This window comes from Typopeltis vanoorti, chromosome 7 (genome assembly GCF_054136105.1).
Source record: "Typopeltis vanoorti isolate ZY-2024b chromosome 7, IOZ_Tvanoo_1.0, whole genome shotgun sequence".
NCBI classification, from domain to species: domain Eukaryota; kingdom Metazoa; phylum Arthropoda; class Arachnida; order Uropygi; family Thelyphonidae; genus Typopeltis; species Typopeltis vanoorti.
The window spans coordinates 89,910,823-89,931,277 of record NC_143555.1 but is presented as its reverse complement, the minus strand read 5'-3'; the positions used below and the strand labels follow the sequence as shown (position 1 = coordinate 89,931,277).

The 20,455-nt window shown below is 35.2% G+C and overlaps 1 protein-coding gene across 1 annotated transcript in view; it reads left to right on the top strand.

The window, feature by feature from the left end:
• LOC150104850 (uncharacterized) overlaps positions 1-20,455 on the top strand; it is a 100,175-nt gene that overhangs the window by 28,159 nt on the left and 51,561 nt on the right. The window contains exon 2 of the mRNA XM_090396010.1: positions 2,723-2,826. The gene's annotated coding sequence lies outside the window, so the exon portion shown is untranslated. The remainder of the gene's footprint in view (positions 1-2,722; positions 2,827-20,455) is intronic.

Genomic DNA, 20,455 nt, shown 5'->3' with positions numbered 1-20,455 from the left:
AGGAGGGGTGATATGATTGAGATGTATAAGCTGGTGAGAGGAGCCTACCAATTAGATACAGAAGAATTGGCAGGTGGTGAACAAGTGGAATGCATTGCCAGAATGGGTGGTGAGTGCTACAACAACGAATGTGTTCAAAGTTTATTTTACACTTGGTTAGAGTATAATAAATTTAGTTTAATCCTTAAACGTGTGGACAGACTTATGTGTTCGTCGAACATGTTGTTTATTATTTTAACGGTATAATAGAACACAGAAACTAAGTAAATAATTAATTTATTAACTTGATGCTGATATTTCGCTGGTATTATAACCAGCATCTTCAGAGCACAAAAACACTGTTTGTCACAATACGCGAGACTAAAACAACATGGTGTACATTAACAAAATTGTAGCAGCAACACCCTCATCCGCTCACCCAAGGACAGCATTCCTCCTTTATCACATCCAGGAGTCTACCAAGTACCCTGCTCATGCAATCAAGCCTACTACGGTCAAACAGGAAGAACTGTGAATATCCGCATCAGCGAACATAAACGATACGTCCGGAAATATCATTATGGGAAGTCGGGCCTAGCAGACCATGCTCTGGATACCCCTGCACACAGGATCAACTGGAAAAACACAAAAGTACTACACAGAAACCCATATAAATCAGAGAGATTGTTCTTAGAGGCGACAGAAGCCCTAAAACACACCCCAAATCTCAACAAATATGGCTGTATTAACTTGCCGAAGATCTGGGAGACAGTCATATTAAGGAAAAACTAGCACTTTTCTAGGACTCTAGCAATATATGATAGCGTTTTTTTTTTTTTTTTTTTTTTTTTTTTTTTTTTTTTTTTTTTTTTCAAATAGAGGGCGCCAAAATCAGGACTCTAGTCTTTGTGTTGCTGCTACAATTTTGTTAATGTACACCATGTTGTTTTAGTCTCGCGTATTGTGACAAACAGTGTTTTTGTGCTCTGAAGATGCTGGTTATAATACCAGCGAAATATCAGCATCAAGGTTAATAAATTAATTATTTACTTAGTTTCTGTGTTCTATTATACCGTTAAAATAATAAACAACAATTAGTTTAATCCTTTATCCAAATGTGAGCGAACAAAGTTTGCGCCTGAAAGTATCTTCAGGACTGGGGTAAGGTGGTACAATACCAGAGCACTCCTTGCAAAGGTGGAACAAGCCACCAAAACTCCTATCTCAGTATCTCCCATAATGCAAAACACATCTTCTTGTGGATATGTCTAATGTTGTGCATCGAGGGAAGGGCCAGACTAGTTTCGACCTTTATTGAGGTCTCTTCAGTGGGAGCCAGGCCCAAGTGGAGATAGCAGGCAGAAGCATTAGCAGGTCATCTCTACCTATAGGAGTTGCCTGAAGATACTTTCAGGCACAAACTTTGTTTGCTCACACTTGGATAAAGGATTAAACTAAATTTATTATACTCTAACCAAGTGTAAAATAAACTTTCAACATCTTTCTCTAAATCCAGAGTAATTTATTAAAAAAATGGTGGCACACCATTTGGCAACTCCTATAGGTAGAGATGACCTGCTAATGCTTCTACCTGCTATCTCCACTTGGGCCTGGCTCCCACTGAAGAGACCTCAATAAAGGTCGAAACTAGTCTGGGTTGTGGCCCTTCCCTTAATGCATAACATTAGACATATCCGCAAGGAGATGTGTTTTGCATTATGGGAGATACTGAGATAGGAGTGTTGGTGGCTTGCTCCACCTTTGTAAGGAGTGACCTGGTGTTGTACCACCTTACCATCTTGTCCTGAAGATACTTTCAGGCGCAAACTTTGTTTGCTCACACTTGGATAAAGGATTAAACTAAATTTATTATACTCTAACCAAGTGTAAAATAAACTTTCAACATCTTTCTCTAAATCCAGAGTAATTTATTATAAAAGGGTGGCACACCATTTGCCAACTCCTATAGGTAGAGATGACCTGCTAATGCTTCTGCCTTCCCTTCAAAAGATAATTACAATGCTGAAACAAACGTTCACATGTAAAGATAAGGATGTTATTTTGTCTCTTTACAAGGCCTTGATAAGACCTTACTTGGACTATTGTGCGCAGGTCTGGTTTCCGTTATGATTCTGATATATTGGATAGAGTACAAAGGAGGGTGTTAAAAATGATATCAGGATTATGGAATACTGATTATGAAGACAGATTGAGAATTTGTAGACTGCAGACACTAGCAAAAAGGAGAAAGAGGGGTGATATGATTGAGACTCACAAACTTAAAGGATCATACAGGATTTCAGTTGGAATTTTTCAATTTATGGAGGGTGGGGAAAGGACAAGAGGGCATCCTTGGAAGCTGAGAATGAAGGCCGCCAAGAAGGGTGTGAGGGCTAGATTTTTCTATCAGAGGGGGATGCGTGATTGGAATGGATTGCCATTGGATGTTGTGAGTGCAAGCAGTGTGAATGAATTCAAGAATAAGTACAATAGCTGGTGTTTGTAGTATGTGACCTCCCTGGAGGTCTCTCTTAATAATAATAATCAGCTTAAAATCAGTTACAGGAAGTCTAATTTTGGCTGTAATTATGTAATATGAGTAGTCAACGATTTGGTGTAATACTTGGTTTAAGAGGCACTGCCCAAGAATGCAGTGTTGTTGTTTTGTTCTTTTTATTCATGTTGTTTTATTATTTGTAATATTTTCTGTATTTTATAATGGAAATGTTAACTTTATTTATAGTATCATCTGAAATATTTGGCCTGATGATTTTGCTAGCAGACCAGCCTGATATCTGTGAAAAGGGGGACATCGTCCAGTCTTTCATGATATAAGTGCATCAATTTGTAAGTACAAAATTATCTTATTTTCATTTCTATGTGTATGCACGCACGCACGCATGCACACTCACACACATACACACACATACACGGTGAATTGTGCCATTTTTTACTACATTGAAGTGACAAATGGATAAAGGAGCAAAGTAATGGATTTTAAGTATGGAAATCAGCTTTATGTGTTAATTTTTTTAATAGACCACACAATTTCTGTAATATTACACAAATCCCAGATAGCAACAAAAAAAAAAGAATATTGGCAACCATAATGTTGTTTTTCTTGAAGTATGGATAGAGCTCTGAACAGATAGTATATACCAGTGGTGTTCAACCTTTTTTACTACGCGAGCTACTTTTGTATATAAAGTTATTCCGCAATCTACTCTCTTATATAGATCACATTCCCCCAACCTGATATCTGATTATGCACAAATAAACAACTAAAAAAAATACACAACTAAAAACTTTATTTGTGTATTTAAAAATTAATTTATCACTTTTAATTATTTTAATACAACAAAAAAAACAAAACAAATATATTGGAATAAAATATTTATTTCTCTATTTTGGAAAACCAAAATAGAGAAATAAATAGAGAAACCAAAGTCAGAAAAAACAACAGATTGATTACAAACTCATAAGTTACAGGAAATACTGGTTGATTTTTTAAAAAAAAAAAAAAAAAAAGTTAATGTGAAATTTGCATTGTTTGGACCTTGCAATATTTTTATAGTCAAGTTGATATGAAGAAGTGGCCAATCGCAGATAATCATCCAAATGATCATTTGTAATTTGGTTTCTTAATTGATTTTTTATGACGGTCATATTTGAAAAAGCGGGTTCTGACAACTATGTCGATCTGAAACACGACAGAATTTTTCACGCAATATCAGTTAATATTGGGAATTTTTCATGTGCATACTTTCAAATGACCATTGTTTATTGATTTTAAATGTAAACTATTCTGAATGTTTATTATCTCAAGTTCTACTTCAGCTTGGTTTATATCAAACAGCCCACTAATTTTATTTGAAATTTCTGCGATGTTCAAGTTTTCTTGAAATGGATTATTGATAAAAGATACAATCATTTCAGTTTTATTAAAATCTTTAAATCTTGAATTTATTTCTTCCTCAACTAATTCTATTTCTCGAATAAATTCTTTTAAATCATAGCGAAGCATTTCTTGATTTTGTTCAAAAAATGTTAATAAATATGGGAGCTGTCTAAATTTGCAGTCATTTATATTTTTCTTTAATAAAAGTGAGTATTGTTGGAAAGTTTTTATTGAACGTAACATGTCAATTAAATTTTTATCTCTACCTTGTAACTCTAAATTTAAATTGCTTAATTTCGTACAGAAATCTACTAAAAATGATGTAACAACCATCTTTTATCACTCAGTTGTAGATAAATATCTCCTTTTTCATCAAGAAAATTTTTTATATCATTAATCAATACAAGAAATCTTTCTAAAAATTGACTTCTGCTGATCCAGCGAACGTTATTGTACAACAGAAGTTACCTATCATCATCTGACTGTAATTTAAATTACTGCCGTTGCAGGGATTTTCCTCGAACAGAATTTACAATTTGAAATGTAATATCCAAAACATCTTTTGTGTTTAATCTTTTACTACACAGTACTTGTTGGTGAATAATACAATGGTATTAAAAAATCTGGATATTTGTCATCGTTTTTACATAATGAAATGAAGCCTGATTTATTACCTATCATTGCACGAGCACCATCTGTAGTAATAGACACAAGTTTAAAAAGCGGAAGTTTGTGTTGTTTCACAAATTCATCAAATGCTGAAAAAATGTCTTCTCCCCTAGTCCTTCCCAATAATGGTATAATTTTCAAAAGTTCTTCTTTACTTGAATTGAAATACCGTGCGAATAAATACCATTAACTGAGCAATATCAGTGAAGTTTGATTCATCAAATTTTAATGAAAATGAACACACTGGTGAATTGACATTAACCTGGCCTGGAAACTTTTCTCTGGCAATTGGAATTTTTCCTTTCGGCAATTTGAAACTTTGTCTGCGGACTAGAAATAGTCTCTCTCTCTAGCGGCATCTCGAACCGAGTAGCTCCATTCTGGAAGCGGGAAACTCCTCTCTCAAGCAACGTGGATCCGGGCAGTCTCTCTGACAGCAACTCTGGATCGGGCGGCCTCCTCTCTGACAGCAATTCTCGAACCGGGACACCTTCTGCTTGCTTCAGTCCCTTTTTATTAGGCCTCCTCTGAGACCTCGCATGAAGTTTGGCAACCCTCAAAGAATCAGTATGAGTCTTTGATCTTAAGTTTCAAGTTTGGCATGCCCTTTGTTCTCCTCTGCTTGCTTTTGATTGTAAGTTGCCGGCCATTGGAAAGTTGTTTGAACTCTTTCTGACTGACTTCAGAGATGTTTACACTTAGAGCCTGGAAGGGTTTCTCATACATACAAGTTTCAATAACAATCTTTCTAATGTCACCATGTACAGCTTCAGCGACAAAAACATTGCCTTTGTTTTTAACACTCTAACATATTCTTATTAAAGCAGTATATACAGTTAGCTTCAAAAGAGTTATTTACAAAAACATCTAATACAAACTATACCAAGACAAACAAAGTTTATTTTTTATAATATTCACATGGGACTTAACCTAAGTAAAAAATCGATGTAATGTGCTTTGGAATATTTAATATTTAAGCTACAATCGAGTTTTTACACCTTGTTTATAATCGTATTCACTCGGCTTGCTGTTTGACTTCCACTGATCCAAATTAATTCATTTACCCAGACTTATAATAAGAAAATTACTGATTTGACAATTTTAATGAAAAATAAATAAACAATAGCAATACGCTTAAAGCAAATTAAAAATAATACAAAATAATGATAAATAAAATGTTATGTTTTCAGTTTTAATTAAATTTGTAAGTAAGGAGGAATACATAAAAGATCAACCAAAAATCGCTCTGCGATCGACCAGTTAAACACTCCTAGTATATACAGTGTGCGTGCGCATACACACTCATACATAGTCTTTCTCTCTTTATCCCCCCACCCCTTGCAGTCTATGCTTCTTCATAAAATAGCCAGCAAAAAAATTCTTAGATTCCTGTTTTTTTTTTAAAGGTCATATGACTTGCTGTTTTTCTAAAGGTCTTTTTTCTGAACAGAAAAGAAAGAGAGAAAAAAACTTCAAAAATTTTTTGCAGCATCAACTGAGATGGCTATTCCCTGCCTCAGGGAAGTTGCTGCATTGTCATACAATAGCAGATTTGGCAGTCATCTTAAGAAAATTTACCTACACCTCAGGAAACTTACGGGCATATAAGATAAGCATTAGAGTTGTGCGAAGATGTTTGATTTAATAAATAACTTTTTTGTGCATTTCAGTAATGATACTAACGGGTATGGTTTGGCTGAAAAAACAATGGAGTAGTTTTACATAAGGTTTTTTTTCTTTCAGTAAAGTGTGGTACATATCTTAAGTTTAAAAAAATACATTGATCAGCAGACATTTTAAATGTCATTCACTCTAACAGAAAACAACAACAAAAAACCTTTCTGAACTTTGTGTAGTTATTCATCTAAGAAAACATTTCTGGCACGATCTCATTTTCCTGGATTGTTACCATTTTATTAAGCACTTGGAGTTTAGTGGAAAAGGATGGCCAGATATTAAATTGTTAGATATAGGACTTATTTTACATTGATTTAATGTAAACTAATTAAGAAGTTTTCCTAAATATTGAGCATTATTTTGTAACTCTGTCAGCTGTTTCATTATTAGAAAGTATGACAACATTTTGCTTCCTACTGCCATACCTGTAGACTCCTCTAACTGTTCCGGCCTGGTTGGACGAGTAGTTGGCATATCCACTCTCCAGCCAAGAGGCTGCGGGTTCAAATCCCACCAAGGGCATGGATGCTTGTGATTGTCCTGCTCTTTAATTACCATATGTACTGCTGTGAACTGTGTCCTGGTGCAGTATGACCTTTGATGCCTTTGCACCATAAAAACCTAATAAAAAAAATCCTCTAACTGGCCTGGTGATAGCAGTGATTTTACATGATTATTCTATTCCTGTTTATTGTTTTGCTGTTTATTATATTTTCTTCATTTCTAATGATAGCTTCTGTATAATTAATATTTATCATAAAATATTCTGAGGAGTCTTTATGCCTGAATTATCGATGAGTGAACTTTCATTAGCTAAGAGAAGAACTATTCTGAATCAGAATAGCCTTGATATGCTGCAGCATCAACTCCACATGTTCAGGAACAAAATGAAAGTATCCTTTGGTGAGTTATTCCTGCAGTTTCATCAGATTTGCTGATTGTGTATGTCACAAACATCTTATTCCACCATATCCCAAAGATGCTGTGAGATTAAGATCTAGTGACTGAAGGTTGGGTTTGATTGGCTTGAATTATGCCCAAAACAACTTAGGCTACGTGGGCAGTATATTGCATGTAGCCAGTTTCACTGTTTTGTGGAATGATGAACACAGGTTTCTGTGAGTGACTAATTCTTCTGAATCTATACCTTGGATCCGACATGTTAGTCACTATGATGTTCTTAAACAAAATAATAAGTTGCCAGTTGGTTTCTAATTCAAATACAGAGAAAATTTATATTTAAAGACTGCGCCACTCTATATCTGAATTAGTTCAAGAATTGAAGAAAAATCAACCTTCAACTATTCTCCTTAAAATATATACAGGCCGAGTATATTTGACTTACTTAGTCAAATATACTCCCGCTTTGGTTTGAATATTTTATGAATGGTGCAGTAAAAGAGATTCAGGCAAAATACAACATTAGATTAACAAAACAAACATTTAATTTTATAATTACAAATTATACACTTAAGATCAAAATACTAAATAAGTTATTATAAACACTTCAGCCTTTCTGATAATACAAATACAAATTCAGACAATGGTAAATCTGTTATCTCTAATACAGTCTTCACACAGTTCACTTAACACTTATTAAAGCTTAATGTCATAAAATTCCTTAGTGATCATTCACATTAACATCTCATAGTTTTTTTTTTAGTTTCAAATACAATTTATTGGTGGCAATACTTTTTCACAAGCTTACACTTTTAAATCTACGCTTCAGCTAACCTCCGCAACAGTTACTGTTAGTATAGGGATATTCTAGGAAGAAACACACTCGTATCTCTGCATAGGAATATTAATGGTTGGAATATTCTCACCGACAATTTTCCTTCTTCATATATTTATGTGCGAACACTTTTTGTAACTGTATACACTTTAATCAATTAACAGCACTCATTTAAAAAAAAATCTTCTTAGAAATAACTGGATTAATTAACGGTCACAATACACACAATCAAACGTTCTTGCATAGATCAAACCGCTTCCACTACATTTGACATCACTTAACTAATTCAGTGTTCTACCAACAACTCTTGTACTAAGGTAACACACAATAATTCCTTAACTTGAAGTTTAATATGCACAGTTGCCTACTCCTTCGACATCAATTTAATTCTTTAGGTACCATAATTCTTAACATCGCTATCATTAAACTCAACTTTGTTGCCTCCAGTTATTCTCTAGTTACTTCGTGCTATGCTTCAAGTTTCCGTGTGTCCTTGAAAGGTCGGCCCTGAAACTAAATCTCAACTCAAGTATTGCTAGTCTACTTAGTAGTCACTCAGCTGTTTTCCGTAGCTATAATTGTTATTCTACAACTTATTAGCTAACCGCCTCTCGACTAGTAGACTTTATTTAGCTGCTTGAGTGACTTGCTGACTCGCTATTATCGCACTGTAATTCCCGAATGCTCGGATTCCAACCTAATGCCAATCTCGCTCTTATAAATCTCTGATGCTTCCCCTTTTCCAGCGTTCCTCGCTTTTTATATCCGTTCTTCCCGCCTAAATTGTTCACGTGATTTCTTTCTAAAACTCCTTTCAATAAACCTTCTCACATGGTGTTCCAAAAACGTGCTTGCTCACTTACATATGTTTCTATGACAACCAAACAAAATATAATAAAATTGAGGTATTGCATGAACAAAATAAGAATATTTACATTTCAATTAATGCGCAGTTAAATTATCAAATACAAATTCTTATAATATTAACATAGTAATAAATAAAATATCTTAAAATATTTAATATAGTCTTTTCATTATTAATACATATATCCTTGATTAAATAATTAAATATTAAATAAGGTTAAAGGTAGTTATATGAATATTAAATTATGAACAAGTGAATTACATTAAATAATATTTACAAGTCTAGCCTATGTGATGGAAGATCATGTTGGATTCTGAAACAAATAATAATTACTCCAATCTCTATATAATCAGAATCCAACAACAAACATCTTATTCCACCATATCCCAAAGATGCTGTGAGATTAAGATCTAGTGACTGAAGGTTGGGTTTGATTGGCTTGAATTATGCCCAAAACAACTAAGGCTACGTGGGCAGTATATTGCATGTAGCCAGTTTCACTGTTTTGTGGAATGATGAACACGGGTTTCTGTGAGTGAAAAACCTTGAAACCTCACTATATGGCTGGCTAACCCAACTTTGGTTTGAGGGTGGGTTAGCTAGCCTTATAAAGCTTCCTCATGTCCTAGACAGGATTCAAACCCAGATCTTTCCAACTAAACAGCAAATGTTTTGTTGTCCTTGTGTGAATGAAGTGGGACAATCCCTGAAGGTATGTTCCTGGATGACATGGTACGTTATCTTGTTGCAGAATATATGATCAGTATGAATTGGGAATACTTGGTTAGTAATAGTTATTCATGTAGGCTGCAACATTCCATCATTATTCTACTGGTATTAAGAGGCCTAAAGACACATGCAAGGGGTGCTTAAGGGTCAAAGCTGTATAACTGAGAGGAGACTTCCACATAGCCTTTAAAGGAATGCGGAGAACCGACCTAATGTCCAATCCTCACCTTCTCGTGGTGCACCCCGTTGGGTATCTACCTGGATACTGAACGATTGAGGATGGGCTGGAAATTTGGGATTTAGCCGACCAAATTGTATTCCTATTAGTTAAACCAAAATACAAAATGATGGTACAACATGACAAAATTTTATGCCGGCTGGGGCGTCGCCCGGTTAAACAAGGCCCCCGTTGTTTTTGCCAGGGGAACTAGGGCAAACAACGAAAATTCAGCTACCGGAACAAATCTGAAAATACATCCCGACTCAACATTACCAGAGTTAAAGATCGGTACTATCAACATAAGAAGCCTGAATGGCAAAGAAATGGAGCTAGCTGAGGAATTAGAGACGTACCAGATCGACATAATAGGGGTAACTGAAACAAAAAAGACAAACTGGAGAGATGTTTCTGAGCAATAAATACAAAATGTTATATTCAGGCAATGACAATCAAGGAAAAGAAGGAGTGGCCATAGTATTCAACACAAAATACGAGGCTCATCTCCTTGAATGGCAGGCAGTGTCAAGTAGAGTGATTTTGGCAAATATCAGAAAGGGGAACTGGACAATGAGACCTATTTGTGCCTATGGTCCCACAAAAGGTTCTACTAAGGTAGAAGTGGAGGAATTTTTTGAGGCTCTAGAGAAAGCTACTGACACAATGAAAAAGGAAAAGTTGGTCCTTGTTGGGGATCTAAATAGCAGAGTAGGAAGTGATTGTCAGATATACAAAAATGTTTTGGGAAAATTTGGAGAAAGAAGCAAAACTAATAATAATGGCAAATATCTGTTGGATTTCTGCTCAGGACATGGACATGGTTATTACTAACACCAGGTTCCAACATAAAAATGTGCACAAATTCACATGGAGAGAAGAGGCAAGGATTAAGAAAAGTCTCATTGACTATGTTATTGTTGATAGGGATGTTTTCTCCATGGTGCAGGACACCAGAGTGTACAGAGGATTTGAAATTGGAAGTGATCACTATTTAGTCTTGAGCAGGATAAAATTGAATTTCATATTGAAAAGAATAACATGTAAGAAAGTTTTAAAGCTAATAAAAGTTGAGCAGCTCTCAGATGTGAACTGTAGACTAAGATACACAAAGATTATTAAAGATAAAATGAAAGAGTTTGAGAACAGGAACCAAACCTTGGAGATTCAGTGGCAAGCCTTGAAGAAAACCCTGATTGATTCAGCTAGAGAGGCATTTGGTGAAGGTTGTCTACAAGGATAGAAAGATTAGAACCTCCATGGTGGACACAGGAAGTTAAAGAGGCAGTGAAGGAAAAGAAGAAAGCATATCAAAAGTTACTGGCAAATAAGTCAGCTTGTGTTCTTAGAGCATACAGAGACAAATGTAAGACAGCTAAACAGTGTGTAAAACTAGCTAAACAAAAGTCATGGGAGGAGTTTGGCAAGAACATAGAAAATAAATATCAAGAAGGTGGCAAAATATTCTGGAGGTCGTTGAAGAAGCTTAGAAATAGAGAAAAGAGTGCTGTAAAAGGAGTTAGAGATGATAAAGGTGACATGAAAACGGGAGAAAAATATATCCTTGAAGTATGGAGTAATTACTTTGAAAAACTACCAAATGAAACAAGCAGTGATGACAGCACAGTGGTAAAAAACACTGACCAGGCATGTAGTTAGGAATACATATCCATACTTGAAGTAGAAAAAGCCATCAAAGGCTTGAAATGTGGAAAGGCAGCAGGAGTAGATGATATTCGACCAGAAATGCTGAAGTATGGCGGTATAAAAGTCTTACAATGGCTGCACTGCGTAGTTCAGAATCCCTGGACAGAGGGACGAATTCCCAATGATTGGAGTAGAGCTCTCATAGTACCCATATATAAAAAGGGAAATAAAACTGAATGTGAGAATTACAGAGGTATATCCCTATTGAGTATTCCTGGTAAGATATATGCAAGTATACTTGAGAAACGGTTGAGAAGAATTGTGGAAGAAAAGCTGGATTCAGGCCAAATAGAGGCTGTCAGTATCAGATCTTCACTTTACGACAAATAGTGGAGAAATCATGGGAATATAACAAAGATCTGTATTTAAGTTTTGTCGTTTTGGAAAAGGCATATGACAAAGTGTCAAGAGAGAAGCTGTTCAATACGCTACAGTTATATGGTGTCAATGGAGCATTATATCAAGCAATACTTAGTCTTTATTTGAGTTGTAAGTCAGCATTTAGAATTGAAGGAAGTACAGGAAGATTGTTTAATGTTAAATCTGGTGCGAGACAAGGATGTACATTTTCCCCTCTGTTATTCATTATCTATATGGATCACATTATGAAGGAAAGTAGTATTAAACATGATATCAAAATTGGAGATGTCAATGTCAGCTCTTTGCTTTATGCGGATGATGTTATACTTCTAAATAAATCCGCTACAAGTCTGCAAGCTTCTCTGACTAAATTGAATAGCTGTTGTAATAGATATGGTATGAAGGTCAGCAATAAAAAGACAAAGACAATGAAAATAGGCAGAATCATTGAAAATGTCAACTGTGTTGTGAATGGAGAACCTGTGGAACAAGTAAAACATTTCAGCTACTTAGGCACGATTTTTACTGAAGATGGTAAATTAAATATAGAAATAGACAACAGAATCAGCAAAGCTGGTATGGTGGGAAGTCAATTGAATAAATTCATATGGAATAAGAGAGAAATTAGTCGAAACACTAAATTACCTGTATACAAGACAGTGTTCAAACCAGTTTTAACTTATGGATCTGAGAGCTGGGTCAGAAGTAAAACACTTGACCAAAGACTAGAGAACACAGATATGAGGGTCCTGAGAAAGATTAGAGGCGTGAACAATTGGCATCAATGGCCATATCATATTAAAAATGAGGATATTAGGAAAGAACTTGACATTGTCAGCATCCAGGAATGTGTTAGCAGAGCTAATCTCAGGTGGTATGGTCACTTAAACAGAATGGGCGAGGAAAGATTAGCTAAACAAGTGTTCTCTGCCAAGTTGGCTGCAAAACGACCCAGAGGATGACCAAGACATAGGTGGATTGATATGGTACAAAGTGCCTTAGACGATAGAAATATAAGATCTGGTAATGTTGGAGTCTTGACAAGTAACAGATTAATTTGGAGGAAAATTGTAGATAGGAAGTTAGTAATGATGGAAATTTTTCATGTAGTACTATCATATCTTGTACACCCTTTGAGGGTACATGGCAGGAATTTGATGATGATGAAGAAACATGCTCCAGTTTTGGTGCATGATTTATTGGATGCATCAGACATCTAAATTGATTTTTTGTGAATTTCAAAAATCAGTTTAGATTTTTGGAATCTTACTTGTTTCTAAAGATTCCAAAGGGATTTTTGGGATATTTTTGTAACCTCCAATGAATCTTTGATTTCAAAAACAATCATGTATTCATTTGTTAGTGGAAAGTGACTATTGCCACTTTCCACTAAAACATCAAATGAGGAGGACAAATTTGTATACTGCTTTCATTATTATTTATAATTTGCATGATTGCATTATTAAGGAAAGTGCTATTAAACTAGCTTGTCAAACTAAGGTTAATGAAGCTGTATAATAACAAATTTGGAATGAAAATCAACATTGTTATATTAAATAAAATGCATTCTTATGTGACACCTCCACGGAGTCAAAAGACTCATCATGAGAGGGCATTCTACATTGCACAGTCCATCTACACTGCTTAATTTACTATTTATGCTACACTTCTGACTAATGATATTTTTTTGTCTGTTATTTGCATGAGTTCTCTGGTTAATTTCCTGTGCAGAAGATATAAAACCCCAAGTTTATGTGAGAAAAAATCCTTCTAACTCTGAGATCAGCTAACCTGCCTTTAGTTGAAAAAGTCCATATAAAGATTCCTCTTGACATGACTTCTATTGAAGGGTATTTTTCTTATCATTCTTCCATCTGCACTATAGAAGCAAGTTAATTTTATAACAAACCATCTGCTATAACAAATTGTTCCTTTTGTCTATCCAAGTTCACTATAAGGAGTCACCTATACCTGCAAATGATAATGAGAACACTGCATTTAAAATGAAGTGCATATAGTGGATATATATATATTCAGGGGGTGCTTAAGGGTCAAAGCTGTATAACTGAGAGGAGACCTCCACATAGCCTTTAAAGGAATGCGGAGAACCGACCAGGGCTTCTGACCTAATGTCCAATCCTCACCTTCTCGTGGTGCACCCTGTTGGGTATCTACTTTGATACTGAACGAACGAGGATGGGCTGGCAATTTGGGATTTAGCCGACCAAATTGTATTCTTATTGGTTAAACCAAAATAAAAAATGATGGTACAACATGACAAAATTTCATGCCGGCTGGGGCGTCGCCCGGTTAAACAAGGCCCCCGTTGTTTTCGCCAGGGCGCCAGGGCGAACAGCGAAAAGTCAGCTACTGGAACAAATCTGAAAACAAACCCCAACTCAACATCACCAGAGTTAAAGATCGGTACTATCAACGTAAGAAGCCTGAATGGCAAAGAAATGGAGCTAGCTGAGGAATTAGATAAGTACCAGATCGACATAATAGGGGTGACTGAAACAAAAAAGACCAAAATTGGTGAGATCTTTCTGAGCAATAAATACAAAATGTTATATTCAGGCAATAGCAATCAAGGAAAAGAAGGAGTAGCCATAGTATTCAACACAAAATATGAGGCTAATCTTCTTGAATGGCAGTCAGTCTCAAGTAGAGTAATGTGGGCAAATATGAGAATGGGGAACTGGACAATGAGACTTATTTGTGCCTATGGTCCCACAGAAGGCTCTACTAAGGTAGAAGTGGAGGAATTTTTTGAGGCTTTAGAAAAAGCAACTGACACAATGAAAAAGGAAAAGTTGGTCCTTGTTGGGGATCTAAATAGTAGAGTAGGAAATGATTGTGAGACATACAAAACTATTTTGGGAAAATTTGGAGAAAAGAGCAAAGCTAATAATAATGGCAAATATCTGTTGGATTTCTGCTCAGGACATGGACTGGTTATTACTAACACCATGTTCCAACATAAAAATGTGCACAAATTCACATGGAGAGAAGAGGCTAGGAATAAGAAAAGTCTCATTGACTATGTTATTGTTGATAGTGATGTTTTCTCCCTGGTGCAGGACACCAGAGTGTACAGAGGATTTGAAATTGGAAGTGATCACTATTTAGTCTTGAGCAGGATAAAATTGAATTTCATATTGAAAAGAATAACATGTAAGAAAGTTTTAAAGCGAATAAAAGTTGAGCAGCTCTCAGATGTAAACTGTAGGCTAAAATACAGAAATATTATTGAAAAGAAAATGAAAGAGTTTGAGAACAGGAATCAAACCTTGGAGATTCAGTGGCAAACTCTGAAGGAAACATTGATTGATTCTGCCAGAGAGGCATGTGGTGAGGTTGTGTGCAAAGATAAAAAAATCACAACTCCCTGGTGGACACAGGAAGTTAAAGAGGCAGTGAAGGAAAAGAAGAAAGCATATCAAAAGCTCCTGGCAAATAAGTCAGCTTTTACTCTTACAGAATACAGAGACAAATGTAAGAAAGCTAAACAGTGTGTAAAACTAGCTAAACAAAAGTCATGGGAGGACTTTGGCAAGAATATAGAAAATAAATATCAAGAAGGTGGCAAAATATTCTGGAGGTTGTTGAAGAAGCTTAGGAATGGAGGAAAGAGTGCTGTAAAAGGAATTAGAGATGATAAAGGTGAAATGAAAACAGGAGAAAAAGATATCCTTGAAGTATGGAGTAATTACTTTGAAAAACTGCTAAATGAAACAAGCAGCGATGATAGCACAGTGATAAAAAACACTGACCAGGCATGCAGACAGGAATACATATCCATACTTGAAGTAGAAAAAGCCATCAAAGGCTTGAAATGTGGAAAGGCAGCAGGAGTAGATGCTATTCGACCAGAAATGCTGAAGTATGGTGGTATAAGAGTCTTACAGTGGCTGCACTGCATAGTTCAGAAAGCCTGGACAGAGGGACGAATTCCCGATGATTGGAGTAGAGCTCTCATAGTACCCATATATAAAAAGGGAAATAAAACTGAATGTGAGAATTACAGAGGTATTTCCCTACTGAGTGTTCCTGGCAAGATCTATGCAAGTATACTTGAGAAACGGTTGAGAATAATTGTGGAAGAAAAGCTTGGTGAAGAACAAGCTGGATTCAGGCCAAATAGAGGCTGTCAGGATCAGATCTTCACTTTACGACAAATAGTCGAGAAAGCATGGGAATATAACAAAGATCTGTATTTAAGTTTTGTCGATTTGGAAAAGGCATATGACAAGGTGCCAAGAGAGAAGCTATTCAATACGCTGCAGTTATATGGTCTCAATGGGGCATTATATCAAGCAATACTTAGTCTTTATTTGAGTTGTGAGTCAGCAGTTAGAATTGAAGGAAGTACAGGAAGATGGTTTAATGTTAAATCTGGTGTGAGACAAGGATGTACATTATCCCCTCTGTTATTCATTATCTATATGGATCACATTATGAAGGAAAGTGGTATTAAACATGATATCAAAATTGGAGATGTTAATGTCAGCTCTTTGCTTTATGCGGATGATGTTATACTTCTAAATAAATCCGCTACAAGTCTGCAAGATTCTCTGACTAAATTGAATGACTGTTGTAACAGATATGGTATGAAGGTCAGCAATAAAAAGACAAAGACAGTGAAAATAGGCAGAATCATTGAAAATGTCAACTGTGTTGTGAATGGAGAACCTGTGGAACAAGTAAAACATTTCAGCTACTTAGGCACAATTTTTACTGAAGATGGTAAACTAAATATAGAAATAGACAACAGAATCAGCAAAGCTGGTATCGTGGGAAGTCAATTGTATAAATTCATATGGAATAAGAAAGAAATTAGTTGGAACACTAAATTAGCTGTATACAAGACTGTGTTCAAACCAATTTTAACTTATGGATCTGAGAGCTGGATCAGAAGTAAAACACTTGACCAAAGACTAGAGACCGCAGATATGAAAGTCCTGAGAAAGATTAGAGGCGTGAACAGATGGCATCAATGGCAATATCATATTAAAAATGAGGATATTAGGAAAGAACTTGACATTGTCAGCATCCAGGAATGCATTAGCAGAGCTAATCTCAGATGGTATGGTCACTTAAATAGAATGGGAGAGGAAAGATTAGCAAAACAAGTGTTCTCTGCCAGGTTGGCAGGAAAACGACCCAGAGGAAGACCAAGATATAGGTGGATTGATACGGTACAAAGTGCCTTAGACGATAGAAATATAAGATCTGATAATGTTGGAGTCTTGACAAGTAACAGACTGATTTGGAGGAAAATTGTAGATAGGAAGTTAGTAATGATGTAATTTTTTCATGTAGTTCTGTCATATCCTGTACACCCCTCGAGGGTACATGGCAGGAATTTGATGATGATGATGATGATATATATATTCAGGAGAATTGCAACGTTTGATATACTTAAATGCCTCAAAACTATATTTTAATATAAAACAAAATTGTATGGAATTCGATTGCCTGGCGTGAAATGTTTTTTAATCATCATATTCTTGATACTGTGATAGCACTACATGAACAGCTACCATTATCACTCCCTATGAACAGTTTTCCTTCAAATGAATGTATTATCTGTCAGGACACCATCTAATCTTATACTTAGTCTTCTAGGTTACCTCTGACATCAGCCCAACAAAATCTTTGTTTTCCTCAGTCATTTTCCATCCATCATGGCAACAGACAACTGTTTTACTAACCTTTCTTCTCCATTTTATTTAAGTAACCATACCACCCAGCCTGAAATTATTTCTGTTTTTGAATGCTAACAAAAAAAATGTCACATTTCTTTCTGTCAGTCTTCGATTTGAATATGATTCTGTCATTGATGTCCTGTTTCTTTCAAGGTTACACAGTGATCATTCATTGTGTAGAATTTATGGAGACAAAAACACTGTGTTTTTGTCTTATAAATAGATTGGAGTGTTGGAGTAATTACTTTACTTACAATTAAGAAAATAATACTCGACATTTCAACTTCTTTATCAAGGTTATCATCATTTACCATCATCACATAGGGGAAACAGGACACAACATTCCAACAAGAAAAGATGAACACAAATGCCACATTAAATTCCTTCACTATGGTAAAACAGGCATGTCAGACCATGCACTTCAAACATGTCACAGAATCAACTGGAAACGCACCAAGTCTCATGGAAGCTTGCGAGATGCTGAAACATCAACCTAATCTCAACAAGAATATGGACTAGTAATTTCAATACCACTTCTTCCCTGGTATAACCTTCTGTGGGACTGTAAGCACAAATGTCTTTGTCTAGTTCCCCATTTTAATCTTTTCCAGCATCACTGTACTTGATATTGGTTGCCATTCAAGAAGATTATCATTTTAGTGTTGAATTCTGTAGCTCCTCCTCCTCACTTTTGCTAATCATTATTCATCATCTTATCATTCACCTAAATTGGAGTGGGGCTACCATGAACAATAACTTCCCAGTACAATCTATCAGCAGTCAGTTTATTTAAATTTCTGTAAGAGTTCAGAAATTTAAAGAGAGAAGACAGGAAGAGAATTAGAAGAACTGTGGGGAAGAAACCAAATGTACAGTCATAGAAGTAGCAAAGAAGATTAAGTAAAGTGACAATGTTGTAAACGGTTGTCAGAGGAAGCTATTCAAATAGCAGAGGAAAGAAGAAAAATGAAACGTCAGGGAAACAAAGAAAGGGTTAGACAACTGAGTACAGATTTCCAGAGACAGGCTAGGAAAGATAAGGAAAAACATCTAAAAAAAAGGTGCAAGGAAATTGATGAAAGTAGTATTACGGGTACAACAAGAGATCTGTTTAGAAGAATAAATGATGTTACAGGGAAGTTTATCCCTAGATTAGGAGTTGTAAAAAGTAACACGGGAAAATATTGATGGAAGAAGAAGCATTGAAAAAAAGATGGAAGGAGTATGTAGAGGATTTGTACAAGAAAGATAATAATATTGAAGGAGGATTTGAAAGGAGAGAATTTGTTGAGGAATCCATGATAATGAAAAGTGAAGTGATATCAACAATGGAACAGTTTCCAAAACGAAAAGCTCCTGGAGCTGATGGAGTGTTAATGGAATTATTGAGACCAGATGGGGGATGAAGTAGTGAATATATTGACTGAAATTTGTCAACAGGTTTGGAAGAAAATGTACTGGCCTAGAGATTGGAAAATATCAGTATTCATCCCAATTCCAAAAAAAAAATCAAATCCCAGAGATTTATGTGAGAATTATAGAACTGTTGTATTCTGAATGAAGAGAAATTAAAGTTATTGATATTTCTTTCAGAATCCAACATGATCTTCCATAACATATGCAAGACTTGTAAATATTGTTTGTCTCTTGCTTAAACTGTATTACTCATATAATTACTCTGTATTTTATCAGTTATTAATTAATTATATAATTTTAGGATATGTCATAATAATGAAAGGACTCTGTAGTAAATGCCATTTATTTTATTACTTTATTCCTTCAATAATATTATAAGAAATTGTATGTATGTAACTTTATGAGCTTATGTGAACTGTAATGTTTTTTTTTTGTTATTGTGAATGACGGTGAAGGTAAATTTAAGTAACTATAATATTTTTTTTATTAATTTTCATTACTGCATGTAAAGGTAAAATGTTATGTAATGCTTATATGTATGTTTTATTTTGATTATTGTCATGGAGACGGAATTAAAACTAGATAGCGCGAGCATGGTGGCACATGAGCCATGGTATTCAAAGGGAGATGGAATTGATATGAGCTAGACTGTGAGAACAAGTTTTGGCGGGAATGAAAGTGAAGGTATATAAGCGAAAAGCAAGAGTATACAAGGGATCAGTAGACCAGAAGCACTCACGACAGTACGGAGAGGCGGGAAGCAGGGAGCACTCATGGCAGCATGGAGTAAAGTAAGAGGCCGTAGTAATGGGAATTAAGTGTTGTGATTAGATTAAGAAGAGATGAGGAGATAGCTATTTAGCAGCACGGAGTAAAGTAAGAGGCTGTAGTAATAGGAATTAAGTGCTGTAATTAGATTATGAAGGATCGGGATGTAAATTGACAACTCAGAATATTGATAAGGAATTCTAAAGTTATGACGAATTCCAGAGCTTTTAAGGAAGATTAGTGAAAAGCTGATTTTATTGCAAAGTAGTAAATGAGGAACAAGTGAATTTTCTAGTGAAAGTGTGTCTACGTTTGTGATGCACAGAGATTAATGATTAAGTTATTTTAAAGACGATTACTTTTTGAAATATGTTACTCCATTGTGATAGTTAACTAATACAATTATTAAAATGTTTGCTGTGAATTTCAGTGATATTGAACCTTGGAAGTATCTTTGTTTATTAGGGAAAAATTAAATTTAAAGGCTCAATGTTTAATACCAAAAGTTATGTGAATGTTATGAATAGTAGAACAGAGTTAATTTTGCATTATTTTGTATCCAAAGTATGCTTATGTATATGTTATATAACCCTACATTAAATGTTATGTTTTATTGATTTCAATTTGTTGTTAGCCTGATTCTTTTTCAATGCACTGTTCATAAAATTATCGGACCTAGCGGGAGCCTTAAATGTTGATGTTAAACTTGGCCTATATATATAAAAATGAG